The following is a 16315-nucleotide window of genomic DNA, read 5'->3' as shown; positions in this document are numbered from 1 at the left end:
AAACTTCATGCGAGAGCAAGAATGGGCCAACTGAAGGCAAATACGACAGTTTGCAGCAAGATAGCATGTCGAGGGATTAACGACGAAGCTGTATTCACTCTGAAGCGGCCGGCAGGGCGCCGCCATCTTGCCAACGCCACGTACGCAAGCAACGTAAAGACCGCAACGCAAAGATCCGAATCTCACGTACGTCCGTGAGACTCACCACAGACACTTCACGTTCTGCGCATGCGCACTGGTGACCCCCAAGCGCTCTAGAAGCTACGTACGTGAAACTAAAACTGCCTAATGCGAAATTACACTTCGAGTTGCTCGATTTCTCCACCAGCGAGGAGCGCCGAGCCACGTGAGGCTACTCACGGCGCAAGAGTGTTAAGTCACGCTCTGGATGCCAGGATCTTCTTGACGATTTGCAGGCCCGCAAACGCTCGTTACAATAAAAATACTGAAATATGCGTCATTTTCTGTGGCAACTGTCTCCAACTTTGGTATTGGAGCGCATCCTAAGCGATAACTGATAGGCTTTCAATGTGTTTCGATTGTCGGTGTTATATTTTTATGCTGCCACTTCATTTAGTGTCTACGCCACCGAGCGCTGCATCTAAGATGATACGTCTGGTGCGGAGACCATCCTTTTAGATGGCAGAAAGCAGATATAAAAAAAGGAACATCTACAATACTTACCACGTGCGGGTGCAAGCAACACTGCTCCTCGTGCATGTTCCTATTACTGCATTTTGAAGTGCTTGTTAGAATTGTTCATTGAATAAAGGTAAGTGCCTTTTTTAGCAATGTTTGGAAGTTAAGCAGTATAAATGAACTTTTGGCAAATTTTTCATGTCCAATATGACTGGACAAAAATTTTGAATGTTGGAACATTGTAAGGTACCGTAATGAAAATATTGCAGGTGATGGTCCATTCCTCCGATGCGCACCGAAATCCTTCTCTTAAAGTTTCTCGATTCCTCGCACTGAGCAGTCACGACCGCCATAAGAAGCTTAAAGGGAAACGTTTTTGACGATAGCAAAAACGTTAATATAAAGAAAATAAAACCTTGCCGAGGGAAGATTTTTGAATACAAAAAAATTGCGTTCACAAACTACTTTCTGTTGAAAAATCCTTTTTTCCAAAACGGCTGGGCATGCAGAAGCGTTCGACGTGTCGTGCATTTGAAACAGACCATGTTCGGCACCACGCGTGGTTTCTGCGAAAAACTGCTTGCAGCGAGCTTAGAAAGCCTCTTTCTTTGAGCAGGTGCTATAAATGCTACGTTGAAAGCAACGAGTATACCTTAAACACCGTATCGTTCAAAACTTACTCTGGGAATAAAAAATTGAAGAAAAATTATTGAAGAAAAGTTTACAGGCACACTTCTAATACAAAATTCCGTGTCTGTCATAAAGCTACACAAAGTACACGCACCGCTAACACCATACCCACTGGCTGGTGCACGTGGGTGCTATTTTTGCTTACTACGCAGGAACGCGGGCTGTGGACAGAACGTTGGAAATTGAGCCGCATTGGATAAATAAAAATCTATTTTATAATTTGATACCGCTTATATAATTTTCCATTTCATTGATTTCAGGGCATTAGGGTAGAACCTTCGATAACGCTTCAGGAACCGGCTTGGAGTCGAGCAGGATCGGGCTCGATCGCGATTGAAACGGCAGTGTAACAACGCCGGATCTGCAATGAGTTCGATCCCGATCGTTTTGGTCATGATGGAAGGTGCCCGTGTGACAGGGGGTACGACGGAGCCTCGTTACACGCAGGAGCGTCGTCAAGATTTGTAAACCTGGCTAAGAAAATGGCCAGTTGAAGTGAGGAACAAATGTTATCTTCGCTTCTTGACCCACCTGAGGACCGGAAGTCAACTCTATGACTCCTCAGTGAATGAGGCCGTGTTTTCCTTTTTTTTTTGCCGTGGTTCAGATTATGTGAAGGTGCCGCTTGCATTTCATGTTGTGTGCCTTTTCGTTTTGTCGCAATTTTGAGTGATGCACGATCTAATTAACAGGACAGAGAATCGGCTATCGGCTAGGGAACGAGATAGGAACTCGACGGGTCAGCCGGGCAACCGGCTGGGCAGATTGTTCGTTTAGGGCCGGAGGTGGTCCCGAGGTCGTTGAAGTTTAAGGAGAGGTCTCTTGAGTTACGGCAGAGTCTGAAGTGTTTCGGCAGATGGTAACTATTGTAATAAACAAGTTCTCGAGGAAATACTCTGGAAGACCTGCGCACCGTTTCGAATGCAGAAGTCGCAGAGCACGTCCCCAGAGCTCGTCATGAGATCCGCCTTCTTGCTCTTCGTCATCAGCATCACGTCCACCATCGAGCGAGGCAAGGAAGAACGTGACTCGCAGCGAGGAGCACGTATAACCCCAGGCAAGGAATGCGGACCACACAGAGAGGCCTGGAGGCCGCAGATAGAAATATGAAAAAGAGGAAAACAAACTAGAGGCAAAGGAAGCCAAGGACAGCGGGAATATGACAGAAGTAAATGAAGAAGGGAAAAAATCTGCTCCTAAACAACGTTAGCGGAGGAAAAGGTTAAAATTACTTAAAAGCAGTTGATAAGAACTGATGAGAACACGAAGGCGAGAGAGAGAGACAAAGAGCATCGGAATCGATTAGCGTCGACGGTCGCGGGCGCCGCCAAAGACCCCAAAGAAGCCTCCCGTGGCCGCTTGCAACATCCACGTGAAGAAGCGGTATTTCGCACACACACTTCGGGGTCTTGCAACCACAGACGGCGACACTGTCTGAGACCAACGCCGCTCAGAGTTTCGTTCGGCAGTGCGCAAGGCGGGATCTTTACTGCGGTGACACTGATTGGAAGTGAGGGGCTCTGGGGAGTGTGTGCAAGTTCGATATAATATATTAATTGTCTACCTCTAAGCCAGGGTAACCGTACCCATCGGCAGTGGCTCCGGCCTACTACTTTCCAGCTGTGTCTAAGCGCTCATACAGCAGCTCGAATGCCACCTGGTTGGCTTTACATGAGTATTTAAGTCATCTGGACGTTGATCGAAATTAATATGTGCAGATGCCTTAAAATTAGGGCTCGGAGGCGGGTCAAATCCACTTAGGCAAATAAGTTATGTTGTCAAAGGGCGGCCGCATAAAGTGAAATAAATGGTCACCGCCAGGTACCTAATGAAATAAAATTTATTAATTAGCTTCTTTTTGAGTGCAGTAAGCGAACATGCTTATATTGGAGACGCAGTCGTATTATTTCATGGAATTTCGCTGGCGCGTGCCTGTTCCGAGATATCCGCATCCACATTTTCAGCTCGATCCGCGTGATTGCGCATACAAGGCGGTGACGATCAACGCGGAACTTCTCTCATAATGACGGGGCATTTTGTCAGCCAACGTGATGTAGAGCGACTGGGGAAGCGAATAACTGTTTCCCTTTAACTTTCGGCTCTCAAAAAGGAAGAAACGGCCGACGCAACAGCTGCGCTAATAAGGATGGAGTCCGCCGCGGTGGCTCAGTGGTTACGGCGCTCGGTTGTTGACCCGAAAGACGCGGGTTCGATCCCGGCCGCGGCGGCTGAATTTCGATGCAGGCAAAATTGCCGAGGTCCGTGTACTGTGCGATATCAGTGCCAGTTAAAGAACCCCAGGTGGTCGAAATTTCCGGAGCTCTTCACTACGGCGTCCCTCATAGCCTGAATCGCTTTGGGACGCAAAACCCGACAAACTAAACCAAACCAAATAAGGGTTTAGTTTCGCGTCGACTGCCACTGCCTTGCATGCGTACTGCGTAATTACGTGAAATCAGTGGAAACTCCGGGAGCGAATATCTTGGAACACGCGGGCTCTTGAAGAATTCTACAAATGAATTTCGTGACCACCTGTCTGTTTCCAATACAAACATTAACGCTCTATCCGCAGTGGCTAAAATGTTTATTAATAAATTTAGTTAATTATGTGCCTGACAGTGACAATTATTATCTCATCTTGTTGCCCATTCACAGCATATCGTATATGCAGAGTTGGATTGCGCATACCACTTAGCACCTAATTTTAAGAGTATAGCTTAAGTTTGAACATGCTCTAAAAAAAGGATCTTACAAGAGGTGTGCGAAGTGAATACGGAGCAAGGAGAGGCTTCTCAACTGTTGTGCTCCGCATAACTGTAGGCTTAGCGCTCGCACGGCCGCACGTTCTGGTGTCACTGTCATTTTGTGTCAGTGGTTTCTGCTGTAACTATGCCTAAACGGCTTTCGAGAGTTATTTTCTACAGTGATTTTTTAAATAATCTTCTCAACTGACTATTTCACTTCTCTTTTGAATAAAGAATAGTTGTCATGAGTCGTTCTTCGATGAAAGTTTAATTCAAAAACACGCAGAAAGGAGAGAAGTTAGTTATTAATGGCAACGTAGTTTCTTTTGTCGTGTAATCAGATGGCTTATTTATTCGTTATACGGGAAAGCGGTTTAATGGTGGCGGATGGATGTATCATTGTGCGATAAAGGACACCTAGATGACTTGTGATGGAACGGCCGCATTCTGGAATATTCGCTGATATTAGATAAAGAATATTAGTGGTGTGTTGAGTTACTCGAGTTGGACCTGATGTTAATTTTACGAGGTTAAAATTAAGGTAAGGATCAAGGAATTCCTTAATGGCTGTGCATGGTAGTCACTTTCTGGTTGCGATTTTTACCCTCCTCCACTCCTGTTTTTGCGGGCTTTGCGGAAAACAGAAATTTGGCAAGTCAGCAAGGGCTTCGCTGCCAGAGTTGTCAGTGCTTAGCTACGTTTCTGTCGAGATTAGTAGGTTGCTGGAATACGAAAAGATGAGATCAGAAACAATGTGGCAATATCAACTGAAACTATAGATATTAGTAAAGATCGCTGACACTTAAGGAAGGGGGTTGCGGTGCGTGCTTGCTTGCAACTGTTTGTCAAAGTTCCTCGACGGGCTGATTGGTATTGTACCTCTTTTACGGCTTATGACGTCTCGTCCAGTGTGTAACCTTTTGGACCTAATTATAAGGTACTGAAACGCAAGGCGGTTTTATCTGTTCTTGACTGTGCATAAGCAACTAGGGGTTCGCGGGAGTTAGGGGCCGCAGGAGAAAACTGTTCGTCATTGATATAATCATTGTAAGTTTTTACAAACGAATAAATTTTTTCTTTAGTTTCCAAGAAAATCAACTTTACAATGTTTGGCCTGTTCCAATCCGTTGAGTGACGCCCAAGACGGTGAGCGCAGGCGATTAGATTATGGTTATTGGCAAAATCTAAATGCGCGAAGCAATGGCGAATTACTTTTTTCTCTTAGTGTTTTCTCTTAAAATTAGTGTCGGCAGTATTGTAAAATATGAGGTTGTTACGCCGGAAGCTATTATCTGCATTGTCTACAGGCGCTTCCAGTTTCACGAAGTGGTTAGTTCTCAGGCAACCGATTTCAGAATTAAGTCTAGAAAGAGTACGTAGTGGGATTCGTGAGCCATATACGCGCTTGTTTAAAATGGCCAAGGTTGTGCCAGTTCTTTTCAGCTGCATCTCAATGTCCTGCAAGTCAGAAATCAGCATAGGTTGGCCAGTTGCTCATTTCAGCAGTTCGGAAAATATATTGCGCACCGCGTTATTCTCTATACTACTTGACAGCGGCCAAAGCAAATGGATGTCGCGTGAACATTCAACAACAATAGAGCTGCAATGCGGGCTCAGCAGCTCTATTAGCAAGTAATTTCTGGCTTACTTAGCGAAATCAAAGAACGTGTTATTCGCCTGTATTGAGAAGAGAAACGGATAATAGTATGCGCCTTTACACATCTACCGAAACCCACAAAACAGCGACGACAGATGCGATGCTTTTACAGCCGGCGCAGTCGTTATTCTTCTTGCGAGCAACAGCTTTTCTCCTGTTTCTAGAGTAGTTTCTCCGGTATGCAAATTCTTTGGGGAAAAGAGGGATACGAGAGGGTAGTAGGGAAAGGCGGGCTAGTTGATAGCTCCTACTTGTGTGCATATTGTAACGGCGCGCACAACACGGGAGGAGGATAAAGAAACAGGCGGGACGTAGCGCGCAACTTAACGGCGCGGTTGAAGTTCCGCGCTCCGTCCCGTCTGTTTCCTTTTCCTCTTCTCTTGTTGTTCGCGCCGTTACAATATGCATAGAAATGCGAGGGGGAGGGCGAAATATGACTTAAAATGGTGATTGCATTTCTTAAATGACCCAACCACGGTGGCTTGGTGGCTTCCGCGTTAGGGTACATAGCCCAAGGCCGAGGGATCTCGACTATGGCGGCTGCAATTTGACGGAGGTGAAATTCAAAAGCGCCCATTAGTTGTACAATGTCAGCGTCTGTTAAAGGTCGCTAGGTGGTCGAGATTTAAATCCGTAGTCCTCCTAGTACTACGGCGTCCTCCGTAGCCCACGTGCACATTGCAGACGTGAAACCACGAACGTCACATCACTTCGATGAGGTCGGTCCATCCTGCAGTTGCAGGGAAACCGCGCACGTGGTTCCCGGCACGAGCGCCGCGCGCTGCAGCGATCGAACGGCCGATTGAGTCCGTGGCAATCATGGCCCGCAAGGCCCTGCGCCGGCTCCGCTCAGACGACAGGCCGTAAACTTTACGACCGCGCGATCGTGGGCGAGGCCCCCAAAGACCGCGTGAACGCCGCCGATACGCGGAACAGTTCGCTTCCAATGGGCATAATCGAGGACCCGCGATCGCCGCAGTCGCTTTGAGCTCCACCACATCCGAACGGCTCTAATTATTGCCATAAAGAGGCAGCGCGCGCCCCCGCGACTCCCGCTCCAACTGGGCTTCTCGGCTCGTATACCGTAGCTCCCTTTTGCAAATCGAAGTCGCTAGCTCACGCTTTATGGTCTGCGCGCCTTTGTGCCGGACCATCGTTGGCACAGCGTCAACATTTGTCCGTGGCTATTGCTTGCGTCACCAAAGCTGAGGCATGTCTTCCGGTCATTTCCAGGTGGGCGTCACGTCCCCGCTTCCCCCCCTCCCCCCCCCCCCCGCACCCAGTAGAAGCAACCGTGGTTTCTAATCATCAATTACTTAAACGTGCTGTCGACTGCTATTCCCGACCTTAACAGGATATGGGGCAAAATATACTGTAGGCTAAGACATGCTTCTGGGAAGCACAAGCGTAATGAAATAAGACGTGAGTGCTGGAACAAAAATAACTACCAAAAACTCAGGCAAATTGTGCTGTACAGGATCAGTCACTTATGTTCTACTAGTGGGCATATACGAGAACACAACACATGCGCTCCATAACAGGAAAGGTAAAACACAAAACGCTCACTTGTGGCCGAGGTTACAAAGGTACAGCTGAGAAGCAAACGTTTCATACATTTAAAGGAAACGCAGAAGAACGCGCATTGTGCAGTGGTTGTTGTTAGCAATGGCCAAGTTGTCTTCTCAAGCGCGGCATAAATGTTTGAGGTGACCTCCGGTTTACAGAGCCAAAAGGTAAAGAATTTCACTCACTCGTGGATCACGTTTAGTACGAAAAAAATTCGTACCCATCAGCATGAAATCTGTGTTCAGTTAAATATTTCGGAATATTTTCTCTTGTGGCGCGGATATCTGACTCAAGCATTTGTCTAATCGTATCAAGTTTGCACTGTCGTTCAAGTGCAAGAAAAGGCAATTAAGTCGCAGTAATGTGCTCGTGCGTTCATCGTATGTCTGACGAATCCGTAGGACTGTAGGCCGTAGGGCCCTCAACAGTCTTTGAAGACTATTGGATAAGAACAAGTAATATATAAAATTTCATCTTTTTGTTGCAGCAGGAGGCACACTAATAACAGTGCTGGTAGGGCCTCCCATGTTGATCGAATAAAAAAGTGTCAACCAATATGCAAGTGAAAAATGAAACATAAAATAAATATTATATTTCGGGAATTCAAAATTATGCAGTCTTACACATGAAGCATAGAATTTATAATCTTACACATAAAGCATTAACCGTAAAGATAAAAATTAAAATAGCCAGAGCGGAGCATTACGACGTTAAAACTGAGGTTATCACACCAGAAGTTTCGCTCAGCAAGAAGAAGCTTTCAGTGGAGGTTTCAATGTGTGCAATAGCATTTTTAGAGAAGGGTCTGGACAATTCAGGGCGGAAATGGCGCTGAAACAAACAGTTAGTTTTGTTTAGTTTGTGCGAAATTATTTATGAGATTATTTATGAAATCAAACCGCGTGTAGTTGAGCAATAATTCAGGGAAAGCAATTGCAAGTTCTTTCTTAATAACTCAACAAAAAAACAGCAGGATTGAACTCATACAAAGCGGGTAACAGGAAATATTTTTGATCGACAAAAAAAGATGTGCAGATGAAGACAAAATAGAAGAAAAGGTGAGCAGCGTATAAATGGAACGTCCGTTCGTGTAAAACCAGGCAGTGTGAGGTATCAATGACGCGATTGCGGTGCAGGATTCCCAGTTTAAATTTATACCTATGCAGATGTGGGTGGTCACCGCCAAACCTATGTGACTCATGCGGGGACATTGAATCTGTGGACCATTTACTTCTCTACTGTCCAAAGTTCGCACTTCAGAGAAAGATTTACTTGGAGGTCCCTCTCTAATGGTTAGGGCTCCCGTTATCTCCGCCAGTGTTGTTATCGTTCGGTGCGAGCGCCAAAGGATTTGCATTGGGTTCAATTTGCGGGAATCTCCATGATTACATAATTGCAACTGGTACGTTGATTTGCTAACTCCTTTAAAAGTCTTGGAGTTTTCTTTTTTTTTCACCAAAATGGTCCTTGTTATTTAACTTTAAATATTCTTCTGTCGTTTTTCATGAATACATTTTTCAAAATTCACGTTTGGCTCCGATATTTTCTCGTAATCCTATGAAAATGTCCTTATTTATGCCACTGTACCTTGGCCAATCCCCCCACGTGGGTATGTTCCAATATAAAGAGGATGAAGAAGAAGAAGAAGAATTCGGAGCGTTTAATTGCTCTTGGATGGGGCAGGAGGGAAGGATCCGTGCTGCCCCAAGACGTAATTCAGCAGTTGATGTGGCACTGAATAAGCGCGTCATAAATGGAGAGCAGTGTGCAGCGCATTCTACTTACGCACTTTAAAGCGACGCAAATTTTTCTGGCATGAGAAAAAACAGGGTTCCTGATTGTGACATTAGAGCCAAACACTTGATATAAGAAGATGGCCCGGCTAGCTTGTTGTATCTTCAATGTATATTTTATATTGGAGGGAGCGTAACGTGTTTTCTTTTCTTTTTTGCAGATAATGAAATAATCTAAAACAGGTTTTAGTAAGTGGGATCTACGTAATATTATGTGTCCGCCTTTCTAATACACGCAACGCTACCGTAATAGTCATAGTTGATAGAGAAATATCATTACCTGCAGCTAATACTGTGATATTGTCGGCGTATAAGATGAATCGGCAGTGACAGAAGCCAACAGCCACAGAAACCAAGGAGCACAGGGGAATTTTTTTTTTAATTACTTTATTTATTTTGTGGTGTTGATCAATTTAGAATATTACTGAATATGTTATCGCTTAAAGCTAATTGATTAGAAAAGCAGAAGAAATCGGGAGTGAGTTATATGTAATGCGAGGTCGTTAATAAGAGTGTCAGCGTTTTAAGATGGTTAAACCTATTATAGTGCGCAAGTACGCGATTTTCGTCTTCTTCAAAATGTTTCTACTTGGAGTTATTAATTGTTCTTGCGCGATACTTATCTGATTGTTCGTCATTGTTGCAGAACTCATTTGATTAAGCCAGTCTAACTTGCTGTTCTTCGGTTGGCTCCTGCCACGAAGCAGCTTGGCGCTGTCGTCCTTTAACCGCGAGTGCATCATGGAGGGAGTAATTTCTAAGATGGTCCGCTGTGCTTTTCGAAGGGACACAGGCCTCTCCAACGTGGTCATTCGGCAGTGATGAAGGAGGAGGCAATCGATGAATGCATAAGATAAAGACCAGGAAATATATTTACATGGATACACAAGTGCGAAAGCTGCAAGTTACAGAAACGAAGTCACACAGACGAATTCAATAACTGCAACATAAATGAAGCGATCTCACACAGAGAAACGGCGCTCGAACCCCTCACTTATCGACCGAAAATCTCGGTTAAAGCCTAGAAATTCTTGAATTGCGTGCTAAGCACGGGGCCTCTCACCAGATTGATCTCCAGTGCTTTTTTTTTGCATTTTTGTACGTTCCACAAATAAAGAATTTAATGCGGTCATATGTCAAGGCCTGCCATAGGCTTCGCTAACAAATGAAGTTCTAATACAAAGTAGCTATCCCCTGAAGGTGGGATACAACCCCGAGCCGAGGGCTTGGCAAAAAAAAGAAACATGGCAAGAAAGCATTCCGAAGGTCCTGTCCACGCGGGACTCCTCGCCCTTTTCTCGCAATGCACTTTCTCTTTTCCGTTTCTCCACCGTACCTGCGCGTCGCTTCTCGAAGGATGACAAGTTCTTGTAGCTGATTGACAAGGCGAGTAATTTGCTGGCTCATCGCTGAAGCGTCGGATGACGGAGGCAGGAAAAAAGCCCTGCGACGCTTCGGTGCTCGCGCGAATGCTTGCAAATGAAAGGGGCCCCTCACGAAACTCTTCGCAGGTTCGCGTGTTTCCGGGAAGTGATATGAGGATCCGCTAACGTGAGAATGCCATACCGGATCGAGCTGCGCCACCACCCGTCTACTACCTTAGCTCTGCACGCGTCACGCGTGCTTTCTTGGTGCGCTGGTGGATGCGCGCGCTTAACATTGCTAGGAGTCCTCGGCCGTCGTAGCGAAGCTGTTAAGGCGACGTCATTAAGCCTGAGGACATCATCATCTTCATCATAATCATCATGAGGCTGCTTCGGCTGGGGGCAGCGTGAGGCGCCAAACGCAAGCGTGGATGGGTCGGGAGCTCTCGATTCTTGGTTGAACACAAGTTTGCAACATCTTCTTGGTTTCAAAGCTTGTCTATGCATTGCAAGTGATGCAGTTTGCGTGGACGAAGGTTTTTACAGGCGCTGCACGGACAATTCAAGGCCTTTGCTTGGCGCTTTCAATGGGAGCCTATGCATCGAGACAATTTGTTTCTTTCTTTAGAGTCTGGAGGAGTTGGCCTTGCTCAATTGTTTTTTCACCGGCTGCTTCCATTGTTTTTCTTCTTCAAAGCTTCGAGGCACCCCTTTCTGCTAACGGTTCTTAGAAAGCGACGGAGTTGTCATCTGCCTTATCTGTTTGCTTTTGCTACTCATGGCCGTGAGGGAGCTTTGTGGAGTTTCCTGTAGGACGCTGGTCATACTTTTGGTTTCCTAACTATTCACTTTTCGTTGCGACATTTATTTAACCTGTCATGAATAGAATCTCTATTTCCTGTGCCCGTATATAGGCAGCCTTACCTCCGTTTTGTGGATTCTAGTGTATTGAAGCGAGTCCCGTAAACTGACATTCAATCAGCTGGAAGAACCTTCTTTTTTAAACTCAACACTTCAACTCTACCCGTCAAATCCTGGCTTCGCGCCTAGGGGACTTTTGTGACATCGTGTGTGAACTGTCGCCTGTGCCGCCAACCAAAGACTATCGATCACTGCTTTGCGTAGTGCCGTGATGCAGTTTTTTTTCTGGGACGTACTTCAGCGAAGAATCAAAAAGGACACTGAGATATTGCCGTGCACTATAAGGTTCTTGCCTGTCCTGAAAGACTGCGAGATGCTGTGCCATCTTTTAATGCTGTCTGGACTTTTTTCCCTGTGGAAGAGCCGCATGATGGACCGACACACAGAACCAGCTCGTTCATCTAAGTCTCTGTTAGTGAACAGTGCGCCTTGATGGGGGGGACCGGCCGCCTGAATGATTGCCTGTTCTTGACGCATGTGCATGTCTCTGGCCATTGTGTTTTGCAGGTGGAATGCAGTGTACGAAGTCATGAGAATGTCTGTCTGCAGTGTACGTAAAACATTTGGTAGCTCATCGGGATTGATTTCCATGCAATAAAGCAAAAAAATACGGTAATAACCTAGTGCCCTCACGCTGCGTTCTTTGAATCGGATCTGTTCGCGCCGTATCGTGTTCGACCCCCAGTGGGTGATGACGACGCGATTTCTTTTTAACCTAACGTGGCGTCGCTGTTGCTGGGCAACGCACAAGATACAAAGATGAAAAGATTCTTGGTCGGTGTTGGTGAGCGTATGAGTGCGTTCACACCAATATATTAAAGATTCTTCGCTAAGAGGACTTATTATCACTGACAACTCACTGATATCTATGCGATAAAAAAGCTACTAAGTTGGCTTAAAACTTGGCCAGTGATTCTATAATTTTCTAGTTCAGAGGAAAGGATGCATTGATTAAGATTCAAAAACGCCTTCGTAAGCCCCAAGAATAACTATCTTACCCCTATCCATCTGCGTCCTTGAGCACTCAGAAAAACTGATTAGAGCAGTTTCGCTTCATCAAAACGCCAGGCGGTAACCATGCTGGTTAGTAGATAATTTATTATGTTTTGTACAGTAGCGGGAAGTTTGTATTTATAATGATTTTTTGATTCATTTGAATAATGCTAGAAAAATGGATATAGGCTGGTACTTTTAAATCAAATCTGGTGCCACAGTTTGTAGCAATTCATAATCCTTACATTCCATTGATCTTCTGCCATTCGTCGCTGCTCCGAAGGCCGTCAGAGAATAAATCACGCTGGTCGTGTCAGAAACACGTTAATGATGCCACTTATTTGCATGCGCGAGGCTCCAGCCCTTGTCGCACCGGTGAACCGCCGCCGACACCCACGGACCACGACGACGCGTTTGGCCAGCTTTATCGTCGATAACCCAGTCTCCGCAAAAAAAAAAAAAAACTGGGCGTCTTTGTGCGACGACTTGGCCCAGCGTGGTCCGTGTGGCTCAGCTGGACTGGATGCGCCGGCAGGAGGCTGGACACCGGCAGCGCAGCGCCAGTGCGGCTGTTCTGCGATTGGCCGCCTACTTTCCCGCCTGTTGCTGCTTTCGTCACACTGACGTCACAGCCAAATGAAAGCTGAAAGCGACACTTGAGCTCTGTCTTAAGGGCAAGATGCGATAGCGCTAATGAGTTAATACCCATATATGACGAATTGATTATTCTTTACTTTACGTTCATAGTGCGCCATCCACATCTCACCCCAGGCGCCGCTGACTTGGTCCTTGTTTTCAGATGTTCTGAGCGGCTCGTCGTGTGGCCCCCACCCTGGCGACGGTCGCCCGGCCGTTCTCAAACAAACAAAACAAATGCTCCTGGCAGAGGGCATGCCGCCCCAAAAAGTAAAAGTAGCAACGGCAGCGAGGGGTGCCGGAAGGGGGGCAGCTCCGCGGACAGTGCGTGCGAGTCGCGCACCCCGGCGCATTGTCTGGGTTAAGTTTTATGGCTTTTCGAGAGAGGCGTCGAACAGTGTCCAAGAAAGCTTCAAGGACACTTCAGGACGGAAGCTTGCGTGGAAGGCCGCTGGGTGCACGTGCGACCGGTCGTGCTACTGGATGGCGGGTAATGAGCCGTGCTTGCTCTGCTTCTGGCCAGAGGGCTCAGATGTCACCCTGTATCTTTGTTTGGAGCCACAGCTGGCGGAAGTTGTGCTTGTGTGTATTTTGTTGTCTTCTCAGTGTGCTTTTACAGTTTGTGGAAAAGCGCAAAAGCGCGATCGGCTTCTTGAAAGGCATGCGGTCCTCACGAGCAAACAAGCTCGTGGGTACCTGCGTGTCATTGGTCTGTTTAATTGCAGAGAAAATGGTCCGATTGATTCTAAGAAGCTCATCTCTCATTGGTCACAACATTGGTCCCCAGAATGTTGGGGAAACTGATTTAAGCAGAGGTTTTGGCGCCAAAAAGGGAAGACATGGGCAGAGGGCTCTTGGTGGAGAGTCGGGGATCGTGAGAGACGGAGAGGGTTTAGCTTTGCGCTGGTCACGTTCCGAAGAACGAGGAGCCGCTACGCGTAGCGCGAGTTAAGTCGGTCAGGCAGGACAGAGTTTCGTAGGGCGAGCTCTGGTATCACGCTCCCGATTGTTCTTGATGTTAGTGACTACCCTGGTCGATGTATGGACAGTGTAAATAGTTTGCAAGTAAACCAAGCTGTACAATTCTGCAAAGAAGTTCGTCTACGCCTCATCTCCCTCCTGCAGTCTGTCGCGCCCAAACGGACCCCCATCTCCACCACCTGAGGAAGCCTCAAGCAAATCTAACTCTGGAAGTCCTGATGCCGCTTCTGAGACAATGGTGCAGTGGGTAAACGATGCGCCACCGCCCTGCGATGGCAAGTGATGCACCAATGGGGCTTTTGATACTCTGGTTGCTGTTCCCGATCAACCTCTTGCGACCAATCATTATTTTAAGTGACACCGTCCAGAGTGGGTAGTTTGCTCACAATCCGGTGGATAGGTTGTGATGACGTCACAAGATCACATGACCAAGAACGAGGAAAGGTGGTCCATACAGGTTGATTCTCTGGGTATTTTTCGATCATGCCGCTGCCGACGATGACGACAATTCGTTTTCAGCTCAGCGGGATCCTTTACCCTATCGCGTTGAAATGGGAAATAGATCGCTACAAAATAAGGCCCCTGGATCACTTTTTCAAAATATTGCAATGTCATCAGCGCTCTTCAGTTCTTGGGACAGTCCTGAAATAAACATAAGGTTAATCATATGGCATCACATGTCACTTATGATGTGTGGCATTTTTCGAATGAAAAGATTGCAGGCCCGCTACTCTGTTTTTCAAATTCCTATTGCAGGCATTTACTTCTTAAGGCGTACGAGCATGGCTTAAGAATTTACGATTGTGGCTGTTGTTAAAGAAACAAAGCGGCAGGCAGCACTTTTTATTCAGTCTTAACGAATAAGTAGAAAAATGAGTTCGCCATCTTCTGTGTATGATAATTATTTTATTATCGTGAGATATAAACCTAACAGCGCGCTCGGGAAAAATATTACTTATAAACTGATTTAATAATATGCATTTTATGTAAGGATTATTGGTACGTTTAACCATTCTGTGCTAAAAGCCTTCTGATTATTCTTTACGCTGGTGTCCCGTAGTTGTTTTTCTGCTTTCCTGTATACATTTATCTTGTTGCGCTATAATTCAAGAAAAGCAGCATTTTACTACGGACAGCGGGGTACACGAAACATTTTTCATTACACGACTCCTACTAACGGTGCAGTAATTTCATATTTAATTATTAATGCGAGAGCTTTATATGGATCTTCAGTCAGAAAATCCGATGTTCACCTTTCGTCCACGAGAAACGGACCGAAAACCCCACGTGACCTCATGAACTAAAATACCTTCCCAAAGTGGGTTTCGAACCCAGGCCGGCACGAACACTTCAGCCTCGCTGGCTACTTCAATACAGCACAACGCCATCACCGTAGCACAATAACCCGCGCGCTAAACTGCGTCTCTGGTTTGGGTATCGTCGTCTTCATCAATTTCCATTCGGACGGCGCGAACACATCAGCTTCCCTGGCCCCTGCAGCAGAGTAGTACGTCATCGCCGCAACCGAACACCTCGCGTGCATGCTTTCGCATTCACAGTACGTAAGTAGTGTTAAGTGCCCCCCGTTAATTAAGTAATAAACTCCTTGAACACTGTTTCGGGATTCATGTATGATAAAATATGGGAGAGGTCTGATTGTTCTGTTTCGTCAATAAAGGCAGGCAGATATAATTCGGATCTCTTGGAGCGTCACGTACGATTATTCTTATTTGAAGTAAAGGAAAGAACTATCGATTAATTATTTAATAATCGATTATGACCACTGGCACAACTACAATACTTAGAGTGTTATCGAAATTTGATAAATTCTTAAAGCTTGAAGAATTTGGGTCAAGTTTCACGCAGCGAGTGTGAACAGCTAGTAGTTATACAGAGCCAAAAGCAGTTAGTAAATTCATTATATCCGTGGTTACTATCATCCAGTAAGTTCTGATGCAATCCGGGTATTAGCGCGTACTTATTTCTTAATGATGTTTTCTCAAGTGATGTGGGTAACGAGCTGCAGAAGTTAACCACTGAGGACGATGGTCATCTGCAAACCATGTTAACAATTGTTTACGTTTTGTTAAATGATAACCAGTTTCCGTGTTCCTCCCAAAGCAATTCGCATTTATCACTAGAACAATCCAGGCCAGTATTAATGAAATGCAGCAAGAAGCACAGCAGTGCCGTCGAAGAGATATTGCAGTCGACCGAAAAACTGTCTGAAGCATAGTCACGGAAAAAGCAGAGGACCGAAAAATTATGTTCTACAAATCATAATTTGATCACAATGTCTTCTTAAACTTCGCGCGTTAAAATATACACCTG

Source organism: Amblyomma mixtum, chromosome 3, assembly GCF_055824585.1.
Source record: "Amblyomma mixtum isolate Tamu chromosome 3, ASM5582458v1, whole genome shotgun sequence".
Classification (NCBI taxonomy): Eukaryota; Metazoa; Arthropoda; class Arachnida; order Ixodida; family Ixodidae; genus Amblyomma; species Amblyomma mixtum.
The sequence above is the reverse complement of the archived record's forward strand: the minus strand, read 5'-3'. Positions refer to the sequence as shown.